Genomic DNA, 13,492 nt, shown 5'->3' with positions numbered 1-13,492 from the left:
ATTCCAGAGTGAAGGGAGCCTCTGGGTTATGAATCTGTCCCTCCAGCATGTCCTATTTATTTCAGTGCTGAGGTTCAAGTCTCTGAGCGTAGCTCGATGGGATTTGGATTTTCTGAGGTGCAGCATGTCCATTAATTCTGGGTTGGACATGGCTTTATACATCAGGCACAGATCGCCTCTGAACAGGCGGTATGCCACTGAGTAGAGCTGGAGTTTCTTTAACCGGGCAGCATATGGCATCTGTTTGATCCCTTTGATCCTCTTGGTGAGGTACTTTTGGGGTCTTTCCAGTTGCTGCAGGTGTCTGGTAAGGTACATCCCAAAAGGGGCACTGTACTCAATTATGGGCCTGATGAGGGATGAGTAAAGAGGCACGATGACCTCCCCTGATCTAGATGTGAATCCCTTCATGATTAGGTGGGCTATATAAAATGTTTTTCTAACCACTTTGGCCATGTGGTTGTCAAATGAGAGATTGCTATCAACTTGGGTCCCCAGGTCCCTAATTACTTCTTCTGTACTTAATGGATTACCACCTATGTGGTCATTTGTGGGCACTTTGTTTTTGCCAAAGGTGATGACTATACACTTTTTGGAATTTAGCTTGAGGCCATGGCTCTGGCACCAGTTGTCTGTTTCTATGAGGCCCTTTTGGAGGATGCTTGTGTCGGCTGGAGAGTCGATTATGGTGCCCACTTTGCAGTCATCTGCGAACTTGGTCAGCCACAGTCCTTCCATGTTGGCCTGTACCTCCGAGAAATATATACCAAACAAGAGAGGTCCCAGGACTGAGCCTTGTGGGACACCACTTGTAACTGGTTTGGAGTCTGACATGGCTCCAGAAATTCTAACCATGTGGGTTCTGTCCTTGAGCCAGTTTGCAATCCATCTAGTGACATAGGGGTTTATATTTAAGCTGGTGAGCTTATCTATAATGCCCGAGTGGGGTATTGTATCGAAGGCTTTTGCGAGGTCCAGGTAGGCTGTGAAGACCACCTTCCCCTCGTCAATGGCCTTGGTGACAGTTTCAAAGAAATCAACCAGGTTTAAGAGGCAGGATCTGCCCTTAACAAAGCCAAACTGGGTAGGATCCAGTGTCTGTAGGTCCCCAATATCTTTATTTATGAGGTCCATGATGATCCTTTCCATAGCTTTGCAGACCAAGCTAGTCAGGCTTATGGGGCGATAGTTTCCAGAATCCGTTGAGGCACCACCTTTATGGAGAGGGACCACTGTTGCTGTACACCACTCTTTGGGCACATATCCTGTAGTAAGGCTGAGATTGAACAGTAGTTTTATGTTTGGGTTTAGCTCTTCTTGGAGTTCATGTAGGACGCAGCCCGGGACACCGTCTGGTCCCATTGATGCTGTGTTTTTTGCTTTGGAGAGGGCGGCTCTTACCTGAGCATCTGAGATGTCAAGGGGGCAGCACTCTGCTGGGATAGATATTTGCCCTTTTGGTGGGGAGGGGGTGGAGAAGTTTGCGCTGAACCTGTCAGCTAGGATGTTGGCAATGTCTGTGGGTTCAGTGTATTTTTGTCATTTTGGACTAATTCTGAGCATATCTGGGAATTACCACCCAGGTTCCTAGCATAACTAAAGAAAGCCTTGTGATTATCCTTAGTGTTCTGTGCAATTTTTCTCTCGAAGCTGGCCTTAGACAATTTTATGAGTGCCCGTAGTTTTTTGCTAATACTGATCAGTGATGCCTTCCTTTTTGGGATTTTGCTCTATCATTTAGTAGCTTCCTCCTTCTATTGTATAGTTTGTTTATGGCTGGGGTCCACCAGACAGGACGTCTGCCTTTGGAGGATTGGGTCTTGGTTTTATTTGGGATCGATGATCCATGCATTCCTGAAGGTGTTCATAGAATGCATTTATAAAGGATTCTGCGGTCTGGGCTGTATTTTCCACAGGCCCGGGGGCTTTGAAGGATTCCACCTCGGTTTTGAGGAGTGTGAAATTTGCTTTAGAGAAGTTTTTCACTGTGGTTTTCTGGGCAGGGCGTGGGGTCGGGATGTGAATATCCAGTGAGATTAGTTTATGGTCTGATCTTACCAGTGAGGGATACACTTCTGGTCTGGAGCATAGAGTCCCCATGTTGGTGATGATCAGGTCCAGCATGTTTTCCCCTCTTGTGGGAGTGGTAACAAGTTGTTCCATAGCATTTGAGTTTATAAATTCTAGGAACCTTTGGGCTAGGGTGTTGGAGCTATCGTAATGCTCCCAGTCTATGTTTGGGCAGTTGAAGTCGCCCAATATAATGGTGTTTGGAGAGACCTTCATATTTTCCAGTGTTCTCAGAAAGGCCGAGTGGGGTTCCTGGGTTTGGGAGGGTGGTCTGTAGCAGGCTATAAACTGGAAGGCAGTTTTACCCACTGTTAGTTGCACATGGATAGTCTCTGATGCTTCGTGCTTTGCCACCAACCTGGAGGTGTGGGTATCTTTGATGAATATTGATACTCCCCCTCCTTTTGTGGTTCGGTCCAAGTTTTGGGGCCGAAAAGCATGGTATGAGGTATAACCTGGTAGTGTTGGGGTGCTCTCAGGAGCCCTGAACCAGGTTTCTGTTACTGCACAGATATCGATGTTCACCATGCTAAGGAGAGTTTCGAGTGCGTGCATCTTGAGGTTTAGACTTCTGGCGTTGAGTAGCATTACTCTTAGTTTCTTATCCCTTGTGATACCTATGGAGGTGGGTTTGTCTTTTGAGCCTTGCCTAAAAAAGGCACTATGGGGTAGCAAGAGCCTTTGCCAATATCCGAAAGCCCAGGGGTGACAGGTGCAAGCCGTCCCTAGCGAAGCATCGTGGCTTGTCGAGCATATCATCCCAAGCTGACAGGCATTGGATCCCCTTTGAATGACACCAGTACTTAAGCCAATTGTTGAAATTGATCACCTTGTCTTCATATTGTGGCATCATTCTTGGTGAGGGTAAGATGCTACTCAAGGTCAGGGTCATACCGGCCTGGGCTACATGCTCAGAGAGCTCCTTTATGTCTCTTTTCATGTAGTCCAGGGAGGTATGTCTCAGGTCATTCACACCAGCATGGACAATGACTGAGTCATATTTGTACTTGCCTTGGAGTGACCTGAGTGCTTGTGTTATGTGGCGGATCCTAGCGCCCGACAGGCTGCTCACCGTGACCCTCTCCTTGTTCAGCCTGGTGAGCGGGACGTCAGTGTGCCTGACGATAGAGTGACCTATTACAAGTGTATCAGGTGTGTTGTTTAGTCTTAAGGGCTGTGACTGTTCAGCACACTGGCTTTGTGAGATATGTGTTGCACGTGTTTTGTTTTGGGGTAGCGGTTGCTTGGGTGTCTGCTTTGGAGGTCTCTGCTGCTTAGGCAGATCTTTATTTAGAGCCTCCGAGTATGTTTTTGTGTGATTATGTGTTTGGTTTGCTGTCGTGGTAGGTCTATGTGAGACTGGAATTGTAGTGAGTGTGGTTTCCTTCTCCTCCTGACTGGTTATGCCAGTACTGAGTTGAGAGAGCTTAGCCACCAGTTTGGCTATATGATTGCATCTCTCACATGTGTTGGAATTTGGTGGGAGGAGGAGAAGGATGTCTGTGTACATGAGGCAGTTGTAACATTGCCTCAAGATTCCCAGATTCACCAGCTGGACCGGAGAGGAGATTGACAACTGACCTTTGGACATGCTAGAATAATATTGGGAATTCCTTAATAATTGAAAACAAGGGCCAGTGGGGAGTGAGGGTGTAGTGCTTTTAATTTTGAGTGCTGACTTATATAATTGCTTTAGCGAGCAAGTGCCAGGTAACTTAAGTGCAATGTGTTACAGGTAACTTAAATGCAAAAACAACAAACAGTAACTTTCTTTCAAGTGAAACAAGGAAATAAGTACTGTAAGCAATGCAGATATCACTAGTGATCCACAGAAGCGCTGAGAAGCCGCGTATTAGGTGGAATTAGCGTTCCAGGGAAATAACAAGCAAACAAACAACAAGCATATAAACAAAGCTAGATTCAACAGGCCTGGATCTAGTCTATGCTACAGCAAACAAGGTGTACCAATTTCAGTAAGATACAGTTCAAATATTCAGGCACTATATTATGCATTTTACAAGCCCTTTGCAAAAGCACAGTTAAGTATAATAATATAGGAAGAAGCCTTCAGCTGCCTGGAATAGTTCACAACATAAGCGCAATGGCCCATGTGATAAGTATGTAGCACTATAGTATATACGTATGCAGAGCAACTTGAGGTCAGGCTACCTGGGCCATGATTTACAAAGCACAAACTTGTGGAGTACTTGCCTTCTCCAACAGAGCCAGGCGATGCGGGTCTGTAAGTGTGGCCAAACCACAGCTAAGAATAAAAAAAAGTCCTCATTCATGCTGCACAGCTGATGTGTGGCCGGGCTGTAAAAGTGCACATCTGGTAAGAAAGAAATCTGAAAATGTAACAAAACACTATAGTTTTGATCCAATGTGTGTACTGCAGCATCATGCTCACAAACATTGTGAGGCCACCACCCTAACTCTGCTACATTTCCAGTGATGAAACAATTGCCTGCCAAAGGGAGTAAATATAGAACCATATTCCCCTCATTTAAATACAAGTAAATTAACTATCCTTTACAGTCATAACCAATGAGCCAGAAATGTCTGTGATCTGCCCTTGGCCATAATCACAGAACAGTGGGGAAATGTTATGCAGCTATTGCACAGGGCTGTAACAGGTATGTCTATAGTGTATGTAATGGAATCCTTCTGCATGGCAATGTGTACACTATAGCCCAAGCCTATGGGTACACATCCCTGGGATAGTGCATATTCTTATATGCATATTGTACATTTCTGTGTGGTGCATCCCCATAGATACATGTGATTTGTGTCCCCACTGTACAGTGCTCTCCATTCTCATAATATACACAGTAATATCCCTTAGCAGTGTGCACTCCTTTTAATGTAAACGCCATGGTGAAACAAGAAAATGGCATTAGGATCAGTTCCAGTGTGTCCTTAATCTGCCAAACAAAATCTCTGCAACTACACAACTATAATACAGAGTATCTGGACAAATGTAGTGCATATAGGTACCAGAGAAGGTACTATATTCTCAACTCTGTGTCCTCACCCCGCTAAGATGTTAAGGGTATGACAGTGATATAAAATCTGTGTAGTAATGTCCCATATTATGCAAAACAAATTCAGTCCATTGTTCATTAAAATTAAGAACTTCATCACTGTCTGCTTCCCAAGCTGAACAGCCAAATAGAAGATCAGTACAATGTTTAATTCAGCTTCCTTAGGATTTCCAGCTGTGTGGATGTGTCCATATTGAAATGTACACACTTGATGAGTGCCAACACACTGAAGAAAAAGACAGAAAATACAAGATAAGAGCAAAAATAAAACTTCAATCTTTTTTAAATTTGCCTTTTGCAGGGAGGGCAAGCCCCCCCCCCCACACCCCATGAACTTAAATATACCAAGTCCGAGATTGCCATACCTTGAATAAAAGGGAAAATTCCAAGAAATGTCCATCTCAGACTTGATACATGTAAGTCCATTTTTCCAACCATTCAATCTCTGTATTTCATGACTCACTGAAGCGGGTTCCTGACATTTCCATGGTTAACTGTATGGGCAGTTTGTTAGAGTATATATGTCAGACAAAATTAAGATGCAAAATCACCCATACTTGTCCCTGTTTATGACAACAAATAATCATATGAAGTCTTGTATCTGAACGTATGTTCCACTTGCCTATCTGTATACTTCATCTCAAACACCTCAAGTAACTGGACATGTGCAGTCAGAATAAGCTGTGACAATGTGTATTGTGCTGGGAACATGTCAGTATTGTCAGTAAATCAATTGTGAGATTCACAATCAGAAGGGTAGGATAGTACACAGAGAACTGTGGCAAAATTATTTAACAAGTCACACTACTACCTGACTTCATATTAGACACAGTGTGAAAAAACATTTATAAGACTGCTCATCATGTTTGTACCCCATTCTGCTCACATCTGGGGTACTAATTGCATTAATCTTTTTATAAAACATCTCTCATTTCTTAAGCTATTACTTTTTCTGTGTTCTGATACTTATCTGCCTCTTTTGAATTTAAATGTACCTCTTCCTTTTAGAACGTAAATTTTATGTATGTCCAGGTGTAATTCATTATTTCTTCCTGTTTATTCATTATCCTCCTTTCATCATCTAACATTTGTCATATATTTTTTTCTTTTTTTAACTTTGTATACTTCAACAACATATGTGCTTCTTTCTGTCTTGACACTTGAACTTTTATCTTCTATAGTTATCTTTTTAACTTCTCTTGTCTAAATAAGAACAATTTCTTCTCCCCTTTTAATTTCTCTTTCATACTGTTTCTTCTATTACCATAAATAATGCTATTCTCTATCTCTTCTCTCTGTTTGTGTCTGTGTATTTCTTATTTTAACATATATTTGTTTTCATTTTAATTTTTTTTCTTAAACCTTTTCGTCCATTCAGTGCATGAGTTTATAAGGCATTGTTATAGGTAACTAGTCTTCCTCCAGTGCTTCTAGATGTCTTTTAAATTCCTTCCCATGATATTTCTTATAGTTTCTTTACATTCCTTCAAAATGTCTTCATTATATTTTAAACAACCCAAACCTTCTTTTCTTTTACCATGCTTCACAGCATAATGCATTATTGTGTTGTAGTCGGAGGCAACCACGTATTTTAACTTCACAAGTAACATTTATATCTCTGTCCAACTGCAAAATCAGTCCCTGTTGATAGTCTCCCCTAAAGTAGGTTTTCTTTTTCTTACTCAGAATTTTCATAAATTTAATATGCAATATTTCTTGAATTTCTAATATCCCCTCTGCCTTATAGTAGAGATAAAGCCACAAAATGCGTTCCTGTTACCTGCTTAAAGAAATAGTTCCTCATGCCCACAACAACATTGACAAATGTATTATTCAAAATTTACTTCTCTTTTAACTGGTGAAATCAATATAAACTGCTCTATCTTCTCTTATAAGGCATACTCTGCAACCTTCCAGTTACGGCTCTATCTTGTCTACATCGAATCCCCCAAACCATCTTGTTTTCTAAATAATATCATACACTGTTCAACTTTTCTTTTAAAATGTTCATATTCTGCCCAATTTTTCTTTAAAAATGTTTATATTCTTGCATTCCAAGAATATTACATCTTACAAACAAATAAAATGAAACTCTAATTCACTAATACAATCCAAAATAATTTTTCTCTCTTTACTTTACTATATAGATTGAGAGACATAAAATTAATTTCTGTACCTCTTTTCTCTTACTCCTTTCTTTTTTTCCTGACCCTTTGCACAAGGCTGCCATTGCCCCATATTCCTTTCATCGAACACAACTTTCTGAATCTGCCTGTAAAACTATAAATCTATTCTTATTTTCTAACACAACTCCTCTTATCCTATGCACATTAACTTTCCCATTATCTCCACAGGTTTCTATTACACCATTTTCAAACTTTTTTTTTTGCTGATCTGGAGCATAAATCTCCTCTTGTTGTTACTTATCTTCTTGTCCTTCCCCGTCATGCATATCTTCAATTTTAATACAATATTTTCAGTTTACAATAGACCAGCCATTAGGAATGCATTGCCATTTAAACTACTCTTTCCCACTACATGAAGCGTATATTTTTCATAGAAGCTTTTTTAAAAAAATAATGTGTGAGGTTTTTCCCTTTCATTTCACCACTTTCTGACAATCTTTAACAAAAATAGTTTTGTCACTTTGTTTCTGTGTTACAGCTTTTCATTTTCAGTTTTTAATTTTAACCTTGTCTCCTATCCTCCATTATACCGATCTTATTTCCTTTTTTAAAGTATGTGCTTTTTATATCCCTCACTAACAGACACACAAGTCCCTTAATTTCTTTTTTATTTCTTCTTGTTTAAGCCTTTCATTTCAAAATGGGTTGGTGATTAGTCTGTGTATGATATTAATTCAAGTCTCCGTACCACAAAACAAATTCATTAAAAAACACATTCAGAAAATCTGAAGGAAAGCTTTTTTCAGGGGGTGAGCCCCACTGCAATCCTCAAAGGGAGGACTCACATCCCTCCACCTAACTTGTACTAACTCCATATTCATTCAGCAGTGGAGAAAAGGGCACTGAAAGTTGCTTTCATAACTCCATGATTGTACAAAGAAAAGGGCACACTCCAAGATCACTGAAAGGCACTTTTAGCATAATTTCTTCACAGTATCGGGATTCACAGAAATAGTTTTCAGATAGCTGCTATGATTCCCTCAGAATATTACAAAGTACCCATTTTACCACCAAATGCTCATGCCATGAATATTCTTTCTATGGACTTTCATTCTTTTTTGCTACATTGTTTGATACAGAATTACAAGCCTTTTTTAGTTTCAAGGAAACATCATAATAATTTCTCAGTATTCATATGTGTTATAAAGAAAATAAAAACAAGTCATATTCCTCCATTTAACCTAAACTTTATGTTGGGTAATCTGTGAAAGAGAACATTTTCTCTGTAGCATTTGATTCAGTGCTTCTTCTTCCTCCACACAGAGGGCAATGTCATCTAAGGCTGTCATTTCCTTTGAAGCTCAGAGGCCATTGTAAACACTTTAACAGCTATTTATTCAACAACTGTATACCATATCACTTTGGAATCATTCTTTTCAAAACATGGAGTTTCTGTGTGACTAATTAATTGCAGAGTTGTTTGCATATTTGACTCTAGTTTATAAACAATCATATCTTCTTCATCTCCCCCCATGTTTGACTATCTTCTTCCTCTCTTCTTGCCTTCACACATTCACCATACTCTAGAAGTACACTGTGTAATGCCTCCAATAAAAGTCACAGTGTTTCCGTGGAGTCTAGGCCAAATTTCTTCTAGTAATTTTGAATGCCACTCAGGTTTTCTGAAAACAGGCCATAGTTTCTTGGATTAACCCAATCAACAAAAGTAAATAAATTAAACTTCTTCTTAAATAATGTATGTTTTACTGATTTTTACATTTCGGAATTTAGTCAGAAAATCCTCATATTTTGCATGGGACATTAATCAGCTGAATAAGCTGGTCACAAAACCCCTGTTCAGCCATGATTTGAGCCAACAGGCAATTGTCACCCATTTTAAAGCAACATGTATTATAATGATAAAACAACATACACAGGTTTAAACATAAAATTGCACTGACAGACACTCAGAGAAATTTTAATATAGACTATCTGAATAACTCTAAATATATATAATAACACTGTGAAATGTTACACTGTATGGTTGTTAAACTGATTAACAAGTTGAAAAGAACAAAAAACAAACAACAACTTTCACTGCTATTTATGAACTCTGGAAATTGAATATATTTATGAATGTCCTATTTTTTTCTTTTATTGGCTTCTGAGTTTTAAGTGTCCTTTTACATATACTGAGACACCAACAGCTATGTGAACAGATCTGTAACAATAAACAGTGATATACCCTATGCCCTGGAATTTGTGATATGTATTTTTTATCTTAATATTGTTTTTTTGTATTGGTACAGCTATCAGAATGCATGTGAAAAAAAAACTTATAAATCACCAATTTTACTGCAAAGATTTATGTCATTTAATAACAATACCTTCATATTTCATTTTTATCTTGGCATTATTCTTTTATTCTTATGGGGTTAGAATATTTCCAGGTTTAGTACTTGTACTCCCAGAGGAAAGAGGTAAAGGCCATTACGTACAAAGCAATCAGTACCATAGTCCAGGCTGACAGACATTGAATCCTCATGTATAACACCATGCTCTTAACCAGTGAATGGATGCCAAAAGTCTGTCTTGATAAGCAGGTGCTATATAAGGAAGGAGGAGGAGTTCACTAAGCCGACATATTCTAACCACCCTTGCTAGTATGTTTGATAATCCACCATATCATGTTCCATATCCAGGAGGGATAACCTTCCTAGATTGTTTACTCCAATGTGAACAATGGCCATGTCATAATCACCCTTTAATTATTTTAAACCTACTAGACCTGCCCCTACTTTTGAACCCAAGCAGGCATGATACTGTCACAAACTCTTTCTGCAGTCCAGAGAAACACATATCTGTTTTATGTACAATGGAGTCAAAGATTGTTAGGATGATTTGGGAGTTGCAAGGTCACAATGTCTGCCTTATGTTTTTTTTAACCTGTTTTGGTTCAGTTTTAACTACATGTGTTTTCTGTTATAGACATTCTCTGCTACCATGTTATGCTGTTTGTGACTATACATTTTACAGTGGTCACTGGGAGCTCTATGTAATGTACTGCATGTATGATGCAGAAGAGTTTGTTGAGGCTGTGGCTTCTTCAGGTAAAGGTGAGTCTTTGGTTTGTATATATTTTTAAACCTTAATGCATGTAGTGGTAGGTGTATATATGTGGACATGCTCACAGAGTGGTGCTGCTGAGACTTTTACCTACAGATTTGTCATATATGTATACCTCTTACAGATATATAAGTTCATGACAATGTATTTGCTCAAGGTTAAAAGCTATTATCTTAAAATTATATTTGTATTGCTTTAAAATAACTAGACTCAAGATTTTGTTTGTTTCCCAACTATAGTTTTGTCACATTAAAAACTGGGACTAACTACCTTATGGCAGATTTCTCTGGATTTTTAATAAAAATTTATAAAAGTTTAACTGCATAATTATACAATGTAATATACGTTGTAGAAGTTGCTGTATTCTGTGTTAACATTTAATTTAGATTTGGTACAAATGTCATAACTCTCAACTTCTTTTCTTAAGTACTCTGGACAAACACAAAAATCAGGAGCAATTTGTAAATATTACACTAATACATTTAGAAAGTTAATAGAACAACAGGTTTTGCATCAACCTGCATTTTCTGAAGAATAAGAAGCATGAAACTCTAATGTCTGGCATCATTGGCTGACTGTAATCTTCAATGATTTACCAGAAAATAAAAAAATTATGAGTTATGGCAACAATATGAGAGAAAATTGGGAACATTCTGCAAAATCAGGGAGAGTTGAGAGCTATGACTGATGTTATTTTTTTCATACTACATAAACCCCAGACTTTGGCACATGGCAGTCATAGCCATGACAGTGGCAATCCTTTACAGATAATAGCTCTTCTTCACCATCTGCATTATAAAATGCATTGTATAGATTTGAAGAATAATTTTCCACAGGAAAAAAAAAAGTAAAGTGAAATTTTATATATATATATATATATATATATATATATATATACTTGTTCTTGTCATTGCTGTGTATCACTTCTTATTTTGAATTTTTCTCTTTATGTATGCTTAACTTTTATTTGATCACGTATAATTTCATTTCAGTAGTGTAGCTATTAGAGCGTGATAAAACTGGTCAATATGGTGGTTACAAATGTAAGCTGACATAAATGCATGGGGAAGGATTAATTTTATGATCTGTTGTCACTGCCTGCATGGAGCTTGGATCTTCCCACTTTATCTCTATGGATTTTCTTCTGCTACTCTGGTTTCTTTCCTAAAATGCATTGATTGATTGATTTATTGACTGATTTATTTATTGACTGATTGATTGGCTACACTAAAAAAAGTCAATTTGCAGATTCCATTCACTTTCAACCTTGGGGCTCAGTTTGTAGCTGAAAGGGGTCTGAGGGCATGTGCCCATTTAACATACATACAAACAAACAAACAAATAAATAAATAATGAGTGGCATTAATATAACCTCCTAAATGAGCAATGTGCTTTGAGATTTGAGGGTGTAGCTTGCATCCTAAATTATAGAATGTAAAGTAATTTCTAAAATATGCACAGTGACTGGACAAACCAGACAGCATGCCCCTTGTAAATCCAGGATTAAACATAGGAATATGCCCTGGCAGCTGTACCTATTACAAATAAAAGCTACAGCCAGCATGTTCACCATACTGCTAAGCACAGAAGTCAGAACAGGCTATCTACAGTGTGAGAGACATACTTTCAGCAAACACTGACAAAAAATGGAGAATCTTAAAAAAAAATGTCCACTTACCACTTATTAGTCAGGAGTCTGCAAACATCTTCACAGAAACAGTTGGACACATATACATGCCTTAGTCCCAAAAAGAAAAAAATGATACAAACTGCATCCTATCTGGTATACTGTATAAGTGTCAGCCCTTATATATCCAGCACATACACAGTATACTAGGAAGCCATTCCCCAGTTGTGGAAAATGTCATAAAACACTACAATGACAAGGAGTTTGGAGATACAACGTTGACATTTACATAACTGAAGTGATTTCTTTTATCTTTATTTACAAAACTGAAGTAATTCCGTTTCTCTTTAAATGTCATTTTATAATAGCAATAAGTAACTCCTGTGTATAAGTAATGCTGATTTACCCACAGCTAAATAACTAATTTGCCAGCTATTGGTAAACCAGCATTACCTACACACCTGCAAGCACACACAAACATGGATTATTGATAAAATAAACCTTAAATCATTCACAACAGCTTTTAGAATTTATTAACAGAATCTCATGGCAAACCAAAAAAAAAAAACACTTCCTGTGGTGATGTCTCCTGGCGCTATTTGTTGCCAAGGCACTGTAACTAGCTGATGAGGAATACCAAGAAAAAAATAAGTTCCTGCAACTGGAATCAGTGATAAATGAACAAATTATGGAGACAACTGAGACATGACAAACTGTGATCAGCAAAGCTCAGTAACACTCTCGAGTGTTAAGGAAATGTGAAGATGGAACCATGCATTATGCCTTACTGTCCAGAAACTGGAGATCTTTTACTAGTGAAGGTGGAGCAACAGAGACAGGTGTTCCTACAAGTTGTTTGAACTCAGTAATGTATATTTCAGCCAGTAATTTTGATACATTCATTTTCATTGCCTTAATTGCACACTTTTTCAAACTGCTGCATATTATCCCTAGTTCTATGCAGCTAGTAGTTTATGGTACGTTTTACCTCTCCACATGTATATTCTCTGTGCATCTAAATATTATAATTATCTGTCCCCTGTGGAATGTTAATAATGTGCACTGATCAGTGCATCATTCCTGTCCTTTTGGGGGTGTTGCTGGTAGTAAATAAACACATTAGATTAAATTGTCTGTCATATATTAAATTGAATGAAAATGTACTATACACTGCTGTGATATTTAACAAAATATAAGTAGTATCTTCTCCTTCCGATCTGATTCTAATAGCTGAACACACAAGCACCATATCTCAGTTTAACTAGCCATGTTAAGTAATAATAAAGGAGTCACATTGATACAATATTTCTAGAACTCTAGAATACTCCTCTGTCATGTGATCCTTCCAGTGTGTGCATATGTATATATATATATATATATATATATATATATATATATATATATATATATATGTGTATATATGGATTCACTTTATATCCTCAAAATACTGAAATATCGAAATTCAGTATTTCAAAGCTATAGTCGAATTTTTGAAACCA

This window comes from Protopterus annectens, chromosome 4.part0, assembly GCF_019279795.1.
Source record: "Protopterus annectens isolate FY-2018-M chromosome 4.part0, PAN1.0, whole genome shotgun sequence".
In the NCBI taxonomy this organism is placed as follows: Eukaryota; Metazoa; Chordata; order Ceratodontiformes; family Protopteridae; genus Protopterus; species Protopterus annectens.
This window is presented reverse-complemented; position numbering follows the sequence as displayed.